Genomic DNA, 15,353 nt, shown 5'->3' with positions numbered 1-15,353 from the left:
CAGACTGCCATTTCTGCAGGTGACAGTGAGACATCAGAATGGGGTGGTGCCTCCCTTGTGCCAGGGTCAAGATGTCTCCGAGAGGGAGCAGAATCTTCTCAAAAAGGGAGAATAACCAGTGGGATGTGGTTGTACAGTGGTGCCAATGACATAGGAAGAGAAAGTCTCAAACCAGGGGACATTACAGAAGGGAACATTCGTTTTAAAACAAAATGTAAAGAATTTTTTTTCTCTCAGTCAATTGCTAGAATTTTCTAGCCCAAGGAATTGTGAAAGCTAAATGTGGTAGGCGAATGGGTCTTGTTGGGTTACTCTTTGGAGGGTCAGTGTGGCTTGTTGGACTGAAGGGCCTGTTTCCACAGAGTAGGGAATCTGTGATTCTATCTCAAATTATTTTAAGAGGGCAGATAGATTTTTGAAATATTGAGCAGTTAAGGACTATGCGAATCAAGTATAAAAGAAGTTTTGAGGCCTGGGTTGGCCCAGCCATGATCTGATAGAATGGGGGAACAAGCTGAAGGGGATGAATGCCCTACTCCTGCTCCGATTCCTTGAGCCCCCATTTCGTGCTTTTTTTGTCTCCAAAGAAGAGCGTGATACAATGTGCTAAAGATCTCAGATGTTGTGAAAATGGGGTGTTTATGTACTGATTAATCAATTACAGCTATGCGGTCATGAGTAGGAAGGGAATTCCCTCCATTAATACAGGAAATCTACTCAGAGATCACAAAAAGGGAATTATTCCCTTCAGAGCTGAAAAATGTGTTGCAGGAAAAGCACAGTAGGTAAAGCAGCATCCAAGGAGCAGAAGAATCGACATTTCGGGCAAAAGCCCTTCTTCAGGAATGAGGAGGGTGTGCCAAGCAGGCTAAGCTAAAAGGTAGGGAGGAGGGACTTGGGGGAGGGGCATTGGGAATGCGATAGGTGGAAGGAGGTCAAGGTGAGTGTGATAGGCCGGAGAGGGGATGGGGGCGGAGAGGTCGGCAAGAAGATTGCAGGTCAAGAAGGCAGTGCTGAGTCTGAGGGTTGGGACTGAGATAAGATGGGGGAGGGGAAATGGTTGGGACTGAGATAAGGTGGGGGGAGGGGAAATGGTTGGGACTGAGATAAGGTGGGGGGAGGGGAAATGCCCGAAACGTTGATTCTCCTGCTCCTCGGATGCTGCCTGACCTGCTGCGCTTTTCCAGCAACACATTTTTCAGCTCTGATCTGCAGACCTCACTTTTTCCAATTCTTACTCTCAGTGAACTCTCCCATCACATTACCCAACATATCAGCTAAAGCAGGATGCACTGCGCGTGCACGAGCCAAAAAAGGGACTAGGTGATTGATGTCAGCACCGGACCAATGAAAGGACGGTGGGCGGAACTGGAGGACCTGGCGGGGCGGTTGGTCCTCCAACCAATCAAAGTGAATGAGGGGCGGAACTAGACTAAACCACGTGATCACCCTTGCGCGCGCGGCGCAGAGTCGCTGTAATACAAGCTCGGCAAGTTATGGAGCGAAAGGATACGGTAAGAAATAAACGGAGGGAAACGGGGGAAAAAAAGTGTTCCTATGAGAGGAGAGGTTTTATAACCAAATTGTGCACGTCGGAAAACACAAATTTGAACGTCCCAGTCCCGCGTTTGCAGTAAACGGGGAATTGCCTCAGCACGGCTCCAGGGCTGAGTGAGCGCCGCCATCTTTATTTTGGGCAATGATTCACTGGACACGTGCGGAGCCGCCATCTTTGTAGGGGGCAAAGTGCAGCATTTCTCTGGTAAACGTCATAGGGCAGGATTTGCACAGAGCATATTCAAACCTGGAGAGATGGGTGTTTATTTCTGGATTTCTTTCGTCATTCATTTAAATGATTTGGATGTCAACATAGGAGGTATAGTAAATGAGTTTGCAGGTCATACAAAATTGGAGGTATTGTGGACAGGGAAGAAGGTTACCTCAGAGTGCAATGGAATATTGATCAGATGGGGTTTAATTTAGATAAATGTGAGGTGCTGCATTTTGGAAAAGCAGATCAGGGCAGGACTTATACACTGAATGGCAAGGCCCTGTAGAGTCTTGCGGAACAAAGAGACCTTGCACTGCAGGTTCATAGTATTAAAAACAAAATCAATAAAGTTTAGACGAGACCACCAAAACTGGAAACGAAACAATTTATTCTACGATCTTGCAAGAATCGGACTCCAATTGTACAGAACAATTGAAGTGAGGAAAAATTCAAATTACTACACTAGTTATACGTTTGAGACAAGTGAGGTCATCTCTCCCGACTATGACTGACTCCTATACTACCCAATCTTTCGTATTGATTTCTATTAATGCCCAGCTATGCTCCACCCTTATTGCCCCCTTCTCTCCAAGTTGGCAACTTTCCCCTCTGTAAGTGCTGACACAAGGCTAAACCTATATCTTGATGTTCCTTCTCACTTGTCTCAAACGTATAACTGGTGTAGTAATTTGAATTTTTCCTCACTTCAATTGTTCTGTACAATTGGAGTCCGATTCTTGCAAGATCGTAGAATAAATTGTCTCGTTTCCAGTTTTGGTGGTCTCGTCTAAACTTTATTGATTTTGTTTTTAATACTGTGAACCTGCAGTCCAAGGTCTCTTTGTTCCGCAAGACTCTACAGGGCCTTGCCATTCAGTGTATAAGTCCTGCCCTGATCTGCTTTTCCAAAATGCAGCACCTCACATTTATCTAAATTATCCATAGGTATATTATGATCTGGTTCAACATTTTGTATTAACTCTGCTGGTACATTCCATCTCTGCATATTTCAATGACTTGTATCATTTTGTATAGCTCAAGCATTTGGTTATCTCAGCTTTTTGCTGAAAACACAATTTTTAAATAAAACTTATTTGAACTTTATTGTAAACATTGAACTTATTTGAAACTTATAATAATTACACACTAAAATTAGTATTTAATGAACCATAATTATAGATTCTCTTCCCTAAATACTTATTTTTTTTTTAGATTAGATTACTTAGTGTGGAAACAGGCCCTTCGGCCCAACAAGTCCACACCGACCCGCCACCCACCCATTCCCCTACATTTACCCCTTTACCTAACACTACGGGCAATTTAGCATGACCAATTCACCTAACCTGCACATCTTTGGACTGTGGGAGGAAACCGGAGCACCCGGAGGAAACCCACGCAGACACGGAGAGAATGTGCAAACTCCACACAGTCGCCTGAGTCGGGAATGAACCCAGGTCTCTGGCGCTGTGAGGCAGCAGTGCTAACCACTGTGCCACCGTGCCGCCCTAACTATTATAGAGTAATAGTTCTCTTGCTGTACCCATTTTTCTGTATGCTTTTTCTATATCTGCAAAAACAACACTTTTCCCCATTTCTAACAATAGTTCCTTGCCAGTCAAGTTGCAAGTAGATCGGATAGTGAAGGAGGTGTTCAGTATATTTTCCTTTATTGGTTACAGCATCGCATATAGGATGTGGGAGGTCATGTTGCTGTACAGGACATTGATTAGGCCAGTTTTGGAATATTGTGTGCAATTCTGGCCTGCCTCCTATCAGAAGGGTGGTGTTAAAGTTGAAAGGTTTCAAAAAAGATTTACAAGGATGTTGCGAGGATTGGAGGATTTGAGCTACAGGGTGAGGCATAAAAGGCTGGGGCTGTTTTTCCTGGACTATCATAGGCTGAGCAGTGATATCATGGAGGTTTATACAATAATGAGGGGCATGGATAGGGTAAATGAACAAGGTGTTTTTCCTGGAGTGGTTGCGTCCAGAAGTAGAGGGCATTACTTTAGGATGAATGGGGAAAATTTTCAAAGGGGCCGAAAGGCCAACTCTTTAATGCAGTGGGTGGAATGAGCTGCCAGAGGAAGTGGTGGAGGCTGGTACAATTAAAACATGTTAAAGGCATCTAAGTAGATACATGATATGATTAGGAAGCGTTTACAGGGATATGGGCCAAGTAGTTGCAAATGGGAATAGATTAGGTTCGGATATCTGGTTGGCATGGATGAGTTAGACCGAAGGGTCTGTGTTGGTGCTATACATCTCTATGACTGTGGGATCATAACAGCTAATATTGCTCTGATTCATCTCTGGGCTCCCTCATGGCCACTTTGTCAATATCTAGCTTCCTCAGTCTCGAACAATGGGTGTATTTTTGGTCTGTTTAGTATTTTACTATTACTTTACAGAGATTCTTGTAAGTTAATTTTTCACTGCTGTCCAGCCCCTGACCATGTGCTGCTTATTATTTTTTTCTGGAAAATCTTTGACAGTCAAGAATTCTTTTCTCCAACAAGCAAGTGTATTTTCCTTCCATTTCTGACTATCTCATTCTGCACCATTTTCATTCCCTGTAATCCGTTTTGCACTCCTTGAAACATCAACTGTGTTTCTCCTTCCACAGATACCAGTGATTAATGCCAAAGCCCTGTTGCCTGGGGAGAGGGTGATGTTTGACTTTCTTGTACAGCTGCAGTTTGTGTGGTGAAGGTGCTGCCACAGTGTGGTTGGGTAAGAGACATTGCAGAGTACTCATTCAGCAACAGTAAAGATCTGAAGATAATGTCCAAATCAACAACAGTTTGTATTTTTATTATCATGCTTATACTTTTACACAACTATTATTAAGAACTTTAGACATGAGGCCAGAGATGGTGATATTAGGTCAGGTGACCAAAAGCATTGCCAAATAAGCAGGTTTTGAGGAATGTCTTAATGGAGGAAAGCAGACCTGAGAGGTTTTGGCTGAGAATTTCAGACCTTGCTGCTTTGGCAACTGTAAAAGCAGCCACACAGGTGATGTAATGAATTAACAAATCATTGGGAGTCTCGAACAGAATGGGTTGTCGAAGTTTCAAAGGGTGTGTGATGCAGCGAGCTTGGGATGATCACATCCAGGAATTAAATCAAGGGTGCGAATTTTAACTTGAGGGATGTTGGCTGGATGCTGGCAGGAGAGACTAGATTGGGTTGGGATGTCAGGTCGGCATGGACGGATTGGATTGAAGGGTCTGTTTCCATGCTGTACATCTCTGTGGCTCTATTTTGTTGATTATGAATAGGAGCCTTTTGATGGATCAACAAGTTTTGGTGTGAGGGAGTACTTGGGCAGCAGAGATTTAGTTTTTCTTGAGATTACAGGGAGGTTGAATGTGGGAATCTGGCCAGGAGTGTGTTTGGATAATGAAGTCTGGAGATAACACAAGGTGGATGAGAGTATATGAGCTGAGACAAGGGTAGAATCAGCTAGAAATAGTGGTCTTGGAGTGGGACTGGGCTGTCACCCTCACCTTATCTCTAGGATTCAGCTGGTTGTCAGGTTGTGAATCAGGGCAGTAACACAATCGGGAGCTGAGTGGTCCTGGTGGAGCCTAAAATGAGTGTCACTGAGCTGGCTGTTGCTGAGCAGCTGCTGCTTGGTAGCCCTGTTCGTGACATATTCCATCGAGTGTGGACTGACAGATGGAAATTGCCTGGGTTGGATTACCCTGTGTTTTTGTGTTGAACATCCCCGGGCAATGTTCCACATTGTCGGTCGATGCCAGTGCTGGAGCGGTACTTGGCTTGGTGGGTGGCAAGTTCTGGAGCACAAGCCATCAGTATTATTGCCAGAATATTGGCAGTGCCTGCAGCCTTTGCACTACTTAACCATTTCTTGATGTTATTCAAACAGAATCAAACTGGCTTAAAACTCACATTTGTGATGTTGGAAACCACTGGAGAAGGATGAGATGGATCATCCCACTTTGCACTTCTAGCTGCAGATTGCTGCAAATGCCGTTGTCTTAGTTGGTGCATGGATGTGTGAGGCCCGACCATCAGTAAAGGTGGGGATATCTGTGATGTTTCCACCCGTGAGTTGTTTAATTGTCCATCACCATTCACAATTGGGTGTGGCAGAACTGCAGAGCTCCGATCTGTAGCATTGGTTATGGGATCGTTTAGCTCTGTTGCTTGCTGCTGATGCTGATTGATATGCAGGTAGTTCTGTTTGGTAGCTTCACCAGGTTGGCACTTCATTTTTAGGTATACCTGGTGCTGCTCATGGCATGCCCTCCTTTACAGTCCATTGTGATGGATGGGAGCCGGACTTACAAACCCATGAGATTACAGATTGTGCTGGAGGACAGTTCTGCTGCTGTTGATGTCCCACAGAGATACCCAGTTTGAGATCCTACATCTCTTCGAGGTCTGTCCCATTGAGAACAGTGATAGTGTCACTCAACACAATGGAGGTTTTTCTCACCTTTAAGCCAAGACTTTGTCTCCAAAAGGAATGTGTGATGGTCACTCTTACCGATATACTGTCATGGACAGATGTATCTGCAGCTGGTCAATTCATAGCAATGAGATCAAGTATGTTTTTCCCTCTTGATGGTTCCCTCACCACCCGTTGCAGACTCAGTTGAGCAGCTATATCCTTCAGGATCTGGCCAGCTCAGTCAGTAATTCTGTTGCAGAACTAGTCTCGATAGTGGACATTGAAATCCTGTACCCAGAGTACGTTTGACACCATTTTACTTCCTCAGTGCTTCCTCCAAATGTTGTTCAACATGAAGGAGAAGTGATCCATCAGCCAAGGGAGGACAGTACGTGGTAATCAGCAGGAGCCATGAGACTTCCTGGTCTCCGGAGTCAATTCTGAGTACTCTGAGGGCAAATCCTCCCTGTCTGTGCCACCACCTCTGCCTGGTCTGTCCTGCTGGTGGAACAGGACATATCCAGAGATTTCAGGAGAAAGTGAAGACTGCAGATGCTGGAGATCAGAGTCAAGAGTCTGGTGCTGGAAAAGCACAGCAGGTCAGGCTGATAAAGGGCTTAGTCTCGAAACGTCGATTCTCCTGCTCCTCGGATGCTGCCTGACCTGTTGTGCTTTTCCATCACCACAATTTCAATATCTTGGGATGGTGATGGTGGTGTCTGGTCATTGTCTGTAAGGGTTGATTTCATGAGTATGTCAGGCTGTTCCTTGACTGGTCTGTGAGACAGCTCTGCACATTTTGGCACCAAAATCCAGATGTTAGTCTGGAGGACGTTGCGTCATCGAGAGGGCTGATTCTGTGGTTGTATTTTCTTAGATGCTGAGTGGTCCATCCAGTTTCATTCCTTTGTTGAGACTTTGCAGTGATTAATACAGTGAATAGCTTGCTGTGCCACTGTCAGGTTGGCAGGGCATTTTCTGCCATTGACAATGATTCCATGGAGATCAGGAGATTCCTAATTCCAGTTATTTTTTCTTGAATTCAGATTCCACCATCTGCCAAGATGGGATTCGAACCAGGACTTTAGTCGTTTGTTTTAATATTTTGGAATAAAATTTAAATACATTAGGTTTGTTCACTCACTTTAAATATCACTTACCCAGGTTTTGTTTCTTTGTGAAACACTGTTAATCATCCTGTCTCCTCCATCATTCTCTCCAGCAGCAAGAGTTTGGAGCACGTGGAGTTTCTCTGTCACTAAGACTGAGATAATCTGATCTGCTGCTTCTCTCCCTCCCACTAGCCCACTGAGTCAAACTGCCTCATGTGGTGTTCCCGGATTTTGTCCAAACCTATGTCTTTCTCCAGTCTCTTGTCAAGCCTTATCAGAGCTCATCTTGACCCTTTACCCTAATCTCTCTAAACCATAGACTTTCCAACTCTCTTTTCTCCTCCTCCTCATCAGTCCCCCTCACCGATTCACAGACATTGTTCCTTGTTCTGTCTTTTCTGGTTATGTCCTTCTATCCCATTCTGTGAAAAGCTAACATTTGTCCTCACGGTTGTTAGAAAATCCTGCTCCATCTCCACTCTCTCTTTCCTTTCTGAATTGCTTGCATTTGGTGTCCCCCGTGGATCTATCCTTGGCCCCTCCTCTATCTCACCTACATACTGCCAGGAGGTGACATTGTGCAAAAGTACCATGTTGGGTTTCACATGTACACTGACGATGCCCAGCTCTCCCTCCCCATCATCCCTCTCCATTACTCCACTGTTACTCAGTTATCAAACTGCTTACCACATTCCCACTACTCGATTAGGTGCAGTTTCCTCCAATGAAACAATGGTTAAACCCGTTGCCTGACAAATTCCTTTCCCTTACTGCTGAGCCTCTCCCTCTCAGTGGGAACTATGCAGCAGAACTACACTCTTCACAATATGGCAGTTATATCTGACTCGAAGCTGACCTTCTGATTAGACATCTACACAATTCCAATCACCAGGAATTCCAATCTCTTAAACGTTGCTTGTCTCCTCCTCACTCCAGCTCCATTGCGACTGAAACCCCTTGCCCGTGTCTGTGTTGCCTTAAACTTGACGAATCCAAAACAGAGCCCTTGATTCTGTGACTGGCTCAGAATCTGGTTTCAGAATCCCCTCTCAGTATTTACTCTCAGACACATCAGTATTTATTCTGTCAAACCCCTTAAGAATCTGGTGGTGGGGTCTGATTGTAGGTGGTGGAAATGGCAGAGGCTGATGTGTTGTATCTGGGTGGAAGGTAAGGACTTGACCGGGTGGGTGGTTCTATCCTTGTTGCAGTTGGAGGTGTGGGTTTCTAAGGCAGAGGTGCGGGAAGTGGAGGAGATACATTGGATGGTATTGACCACATGGGAGGGGAAATTGCAGCCCTTGTAATACGCGGCCATTTGGTATGTTCTGGCCTCACTGGAACACTGCAGTAAGCATGAGATAGAGATGTTGGCCAGGGAACAGGATCGTGTGTTAAAGTGACAGGCAGCTGGAAGCTCAGGGTCTGTTTTTGCAGCAGAACGTAGATCATCAGTCGGCATTTCCGCCACCTGCACTGAGATGCTGCCAGATACAGGTTCCTGTCCCCTTCATTAACAGCTATGCACCCTCCCAGCCAGAACGTAATCCACTCCTTTGTCTTTCCAAATGTTCCGGTCTCTCTTTGGATTCTGTCCCTCCCTATTATTTACTCTTTAACCCCTATCTCCTGCAGTACAAAGATCTGCAGGTTAGTTGAATTGGCCAAACTAAATTTCCCATAATGCTCAGGGATGTGTAGGTTAGGGGCATTAGTCAGGAGTAATATATAGTAATAGGGTAGGGGAATGGGTCTGGGTGGGATACCCTCGGAGGGATGCTGTGGACTTTTTGGGCCGAATGGCCTGTTTCCACACTGTCAGAATTCTAATTTTCCCAGCTCCCATCGGTTCTGAGGAAGGGCCACTGGACAGATTTCTGTTCCCAGATGCTGCCAGACCTGCTGAGCTTTCCCAACACCTTCTGCTTGTTGTTCCTGATTGACACCACCTGGCTTTGATTCAGACAGGGGGAGGATCCCACCACTGACCTCACAATGGGGTCCAGCTGATTGATGGCAGCTTCGGACCAATAGGAAAAGGTGGTGGGACTGGTGGACGAAGTGGAACCAGCTGGTCATCCAAACAATGGGAGTGAATAAGGGGCGTGGCCAATGGGATGACACATCACTGTAATTCAGCCGATGCAGTGCCACATGACTCGGCAGTTGGTGAATGTGGGAGACGCAAACAGGGAAGGGGAGAATGGCCTCAGAGACAGGGAGATAATGAGTCACTTTAGACTGGGAAGTTTTAATTACACTCTGTGCGGTTCGTAAGTCTGAATTAGAAACTCTTAGTCCCGCGTTTGCAGCAGATGGGAAAATGGCTGCAGCCCTCAGGCGGTGAAAAGTCCTGGGATATTGCCGCCATCTATATTAGGGGCAAGGTACAGGTGAGGCGCATGTGCATGTCCCCTTCCTAGGATGGGGGTTGCAATTTGAAGAGAGTCATTTACACATCAAGCACATACCAAGAGATAAGTATGTCTTTATATTCTTCTTGTACTGACTGTGAGTTTTGTTTTGTGAATTCATTTCATAGGATATTAAATCAGAATAATTGAGGCTGGGATCTCAAAAGCAAGTTTTTACAGTCAATGGAGTCATCAGGATCTGAATATCATTGGCATTTAACTGTGAAAGGAGAAAGGTTTGTCTGATCTGTTTGTGGGAAGATATCTCCAATATTTTTGTTAAGCAGAAAGACGTACAAATTCATGGTTGGGTCACCCTTTGGGTAAGTGCTCTGTTCTGGGCCCTGCAGCAGAGGAAGGAGATATTGGCCTGAGAGGGAGCACAGATTTATCCAAATTACACGTCGCCTCTTTGTAAGAACTCTCCGATTTAGACCCAATTACCCACTTCATGATGTTAACCTGTAAACATCATATTCTCAATTACCTGCAAACTTCCCATTAAAAATCCTTTTGGACTCAAATTCCAGTACCTTTTCAGGTGGAACGTTCCAGATTCTGACAACTGTCTGTTCATCCAGAAACTGCTAAAGTCCATGTTGTCTCTGGTTAAAAAGGGCTGAATTGAAAGATGCAATGCTGGTCCTGAGCTCCCATTGAGATGCATTGGAACAGTACAGGAGGCTGAGGGGAGTGTAGGTGTGAGCAGACAATGAAAATGGCAGGGCTGCACGGTTCAATGAGGGTACTTTTGAGTTGGATGTGAACAGAGTGAGATGAAACTCCTTTTAGTTCAGGCCGTTCAGAATTTCACATGGTCCCAATGGGAACAGACAGTTTTTAAGTGATACCTGCAGAGTATTTGTTAACAGTTTTTAAAGTATTTTTCCTGAGGGCAGTTGAGAGTTAACCACATTGCTGTGGTTCTGGAGTCTCATGTACGCCAGACCAGGTGAGGAAGACAGTTTCCTTCCCTACAGGACATTAGTGAACCAGATGGGTTTTCTAACAATCAACAATAGTTTCATGGTCATCATTCGCCTTTTCATTCGAGATTGTATTGAATTCCGATGCTGCTATCAGCCATGTTGGGATTCTAACCCTTATCCTCGGAATATTGCACATGTCACTCATCTGGCAGGAATGCCATTAAGCCATTGCCTCCCTTTTTAGCAATGTTTAAAAGAAAGTTCCATCATTCATCGTGTACAATTTGAGACAAGATACTGCAACGTCCATGTGTCAGCCTCTCCAAAAGGTCAATCAACAGAAATTTGTTTGGGGGTGAAATAGTTCACTTTTTTGGGCCAGTTTATTAAACAAAAATTAATCTAAATAAAAATCTTATGCCATGGACATGTAATTTCTGAAGACGGAAGGGAATTACAGAGACAGGGAGGGTTGTGGGGCCAGAGGGGGATTGTTGTAAAAACATCACTGTGGTGTACATGGACTGCAGCATTTCAGGGAGGCAGTTAACCACCACTTTCTCCAAGACAAGTAAAGGTGGCCAATAAATACTGGTCTGGGCAGCAAAGGCAACCCCCAGTGAATAAAACCAAGCAGTGACCTCTCTGAGCTGACTTGCTGTGAAGTTAAAAACCTCTCTGGAAATGGAATGGGCAGAGAAGAGAAACAGTGACATTTATTTCATAGCTGGCCTCAGAGAAACCTCGCCCTTGGAAGTACTCAGAGCCGGAGATCAGCTCAGTGAGTTTCAGTCTCTTCAAATATCAATTTTAGTTGGTTTTATTTTATTAAATCTACAATTGTGAGTCAGGTGAGGATTTCTTTTTAATGTCTTACGGTCTCTTGATTAAATGTTTAAGATTTGAAACGTAAGCATTAAGTTATTCTCGGGCAGTATTTTTCGAGCAGTAAGACTGCCTTTGTCTTGGTCTGTAGATTAAGGCGGAGAGATGGCCTGTTGTAGAGTGGCGTGCTGCTCCTGTCGGATGTAGGAAATTTGGGAGAGTTTGAATGACCCTGATGATTATGTCTGCAGGAAGTGTGATTGCAAATCCTGTTGGATCGCATGGATTGGTGGAGGAGTGATTAAAGGCAGTGAGGAAGTGACAGGAGCCAGAGGGTGTGATAGGTGGCAGTGTCAGGAATGCAGGATACTGCAGATACAGTCAGGTAGATGGGTTACCTCCAGGAAAGCTAGGAGAGGTAGGCAGGTACTGCAGGAGTCTCCTGTGGCTATCCCCATCTCAGACAAGTATACTGTTTTGGAAAATATAGGTTGTAATAGACTTTCAGGGGAATGTAGCACTGACAGCCAAGTTACTGGTACTGAGACTTGCTTCTAACATAATGTGAGGTATATCCAGTTCCACACGATCGATGGTGATAGGGGACTGTCCAGTCAGGGGCACAGTTTGCCATTTCTGCAGCTGACAGTGAGACATCAGAATGGGGTGGTGCTGCCCTGGTGCCAGTGTCAAGGATGTCTCACAGAGGGAGCAGAATATTCTCAAAAGGGAAAATAACCAGTGGGAGGACATTATTCATTGGTACCAATGGCATAGGAAGGGGAAAGCATGGGGTCCTGACGAGCAGGGAGATTTGCTAATGCCACTCGGGAGGCATTAAGCCAGTGAGGGAGTCGGGGTAATCCTAAAGAGATAGTGAGAAAAGAGGTGAGTCTGAGGCTGGTTCACCAGTCAGACTGTCAAGGCAGGCAAGAGCAAGTCACAGAATGAGGTGCGACGGACCGGTTGCACTGCATTTATTTCAGTGCAAGAGACCTGACAGGTCAGGCAGGTGGGCTCAGGGTATGGTTTTGAACATGGCACTGGGATATTACAGCAATTACAGAGGCATCACTCAGGGATGGATCGGACTAGCAGCTTAATGGTCCAGGGTATAGATGCTATAGCAAGGATAGAAAGGGGCCAACCGAGAGGTGTTTTTGATGAGGGATAACATTATGGCTGGGCTTCGGGAGGATGTTCCTGGGAGTACATCCAGGCAATTTATTTGGTTGGTACTGAGAAATAAGAAAGGGGTGACCATCTTACTGGGATTGTATTATAGACTCTCTCCCAATAGTCAGCGGGGAATTGAGACACAATTTTACCAGGAGACCTCAGTTATCTGTAAGCATAATATGGATGCAATGATAAGGGGTTTTAACTTTACCAACATGGCCTCGGAGTGCTGTAGTGTTAAGGGCTTGGATGGAAAGATATTTGTTCAGTGTGTACGAGAACATTTCAGATTCAGTTTGTAGGATGTACCGACGAGAGAAGGAACAAAACCTGACCTGTTTTCTATATTCATTCACAGGATGAGGCTGTCACTGGCTCGGCCAGCATTTATTGCTGCGTTAACCCCGAGGGCAGTTAAGAGTCAACCACGTTGCAATGGTCTGGAGTCCCATGCAGACCAGACCAGGTAAGGATGGCATTTTCCTTCCCTAAAGGTCGTGAGTGAACCACATTGGTTTTTCCAACAATTGACAATGGATCCCTTGTCGTCACTAGATTATTTTTTCCAGATATTTATTGAATTCACGTTCCAAAATCTGCCGTGATGGGATTCAAACCCGGGTCCCCAGAACGTTATCTGGGTCTCTGGATTAACTGTCCAGCGATAATTTCACTCCGTCATCACTGCCAGTTAGGAAATGAGGCAGGGTGAGTGACCGAGGTATCAGTGGGGCAGCACATCAGCACCAAAGATCCCACAGTATTGTGGCTCAGTGGTTGGCGCTGCTTCCTCAGCACCAGGAACCTGGGTTTGATTCCAGCCTCGGGCAACTGCCTGTGTTCAAGTTGGCACATTCTCCCCAGTGTTTGAGGGTTTCCTTCGGGTGTTCAGTTTGCTCCCACAGTCCAAAGATGTGTAGGTTAGTTGGATGAACCATGTTAAATTTCCCATAGTGTCCAGATGCAGTATATGAGGTTTTGGGATGTGCAGGCAAATCTCTGCCTGATGTGAAAAGATCCTTTTGTTGTCTTGGACAGAGGTCAGACGGAGGTGTGGCTGCACGTTTTACATTTCCCATGGCGGCAAGGGAGGGTCAAGGGTGTGGACATGGGTTGGTGGGAGGGTGTGGACCGAACATGGGAGGTGCAGAGGGAATGGTCTCTGCGGAACCCAGATAGGGTTGGGGAGGGAAATATGTCTCTGGTGGTGGGGTCTGACTTTAGGTATCAGAAATAACAGAGGTTAATGTGCTGTATCTGGAGATTAGTGGGGTGGAAGGTGAAGACCGCAGGGTTATATTCTTTATTGTGGCTGGAGGGGTGGGGTAAAGGCGGAGGTGCGGGAAGTGGAGGGTATGTGTTGGAGGGCATTGTTGATCAAGTCGGAGGAAAATTACGGTCCGTGAAGTAGGCCTTTCTGGGATGTCCTGGAATAGAATCCAAAGAGATTAAACAAACATATCACAGACAAAAGATTAACTGGACCAGAGAATAGGACCCCTTAAAGGTCAACAAGGCTGTCTATGGAACCACAGGGGGTGCGAAAGATATGCAAATATTTCACGTCATTTTTACTGGAGAAGTGTACGGAAGCTCGAGAGATTGGAGAAATAAACAGAGATAACTTGAAAAGTGTCCATATAACAGAGGAGGTGGTATTGGATGTTTTAAATCGCCTCAAGGTGGATAAAGCCCTGGAAAATGATCAGGTGTATCCTGGAAGTTTCTGGAAATCTAGGGAAGTGATTGTTGGGCCTCTCCTGAGGTATTTGTATCGTTGATAGCGACAGGTGAGGTGCCATTATTTTTAAAAAGGTGGTAAGGAGAGGCCATGGAACAAGTGAACAGTGAGCCTGAAGTCAGTGGCAGGCAAGTTGTTGGAAGGGATTCTGAGGGACAGGATATCCATCTATTTGGAAAGGTAAGGAATGATCAGGGACAGTCAAATGTGGCTTTGTACATGCACAATTGTGTCTCACTAACTTGAGTGAGTGTTTTGAAGTGACAAAGAAAATTGATTATGCCAGGCAGTGAATGTTGTTTATATGGACATTCAACAAGGTTCCACAAAGCAGACTGGTAAGCAGGGTTAGATAACATGGAATGCAGGGAGAGCAAGCCATTACAAAACTACCTTGAAGGTTGGAGACAGAGGATGATGGACTGGAGGCCTGTGAGCAGCAATGTGCTGCAAGAATGGATATTGGGCCCTTAAATAAATGACTTGGATGTGAATATATGAGGTATGGTCAGTAGGTTTACAGAAGACACCAAAATTGGATGTGTAGTGGACAGTGAAGAAGGTTAGTTCAGAATACAACAGGATCTTGATCAGATGGGCCATTGGAGCAAGGAATGGCAGACTGAGTTCAATTTAGATAAATGTGAGCTGTTGTATTTTGGAAAGGCAAATCAGGGCAGGACTTATACACTTAATGGCAAAGTCCTGGGGAACATTGCTGAAAAAAGAGACCTTGGAGTGCAGGTTCCTAGTTCCTTTGAAGTCGAGTCACAGGTAGGCGGGGTAGTGAATGCAGTGTTTGGTACGCTCCTCATTATTGGTCAATGCATTGAATGCAGCTGTTGTGACGTCATATTGTGGCTGGACAGGGCGCTGATTAAGGCCCTTCTGGAATTCCGTTTTCAGTTCCAATCTCCCTGTTCTTGGAATAATGTTGAGAAACTTGAAAGGGTTCAGAA

General features: G+C 45.2%; 1 long non-coding RNA gene across 3 annotated transcripts in view; it reads left to right on the top strand.

Annotated features, from left to right (window-relative positions):
- Positions 1-1,463: 1,463 nt before the first annotated feature.
- Positions 1,464-15,353, top strand: part of LOC148141968 (uncharacterized) — a 28,018-nt gene continuing 14,128 nt past the window's right edge. The window contains exons 1-3 of one of the 3 annotated variants that reach the window (XR_015752402.1): positions 1,464-1,514; positions 9,849-9,956; positions 13,012-13,119. This is a non-coding gene — a long non-coding RNA (uncharacterized LOC148141968). Of the gene's footprint in view, positions 1,515-1,830; positions 1,877-4,484; positions 4,505-9,848; positions 9,957-13,011; positions 13,120-15,353 lie in introns of those variants that run through there. The other 2 variants (XR_015752403.1, XR_015752404.1) reach the window with 2 other exon arrangements.

The sequence above is a fragment of the Chiloscyllium plagiosum genome, unplaced genomic scaffold (assembly GCF_037043375.1).
Source record: "Chiloscyllium plagiosum isolate Xiang-an unplaced genomic scaffold, Cpla_swu_hap1 HiC_scaffold_31, whole genome shotgun sequence".
NCBI lineage: Eukaryota > Metazoa > Chordata > Chondrichthyes > Orectolobiformes > Hemiscylliidae > Chiloscyllium > Chiloscyllium plagiosum.
Note: the sequence above shows the minus strand (reverse complement) of the source record. Positions and strands in the feature narration are given on the sequence as shown.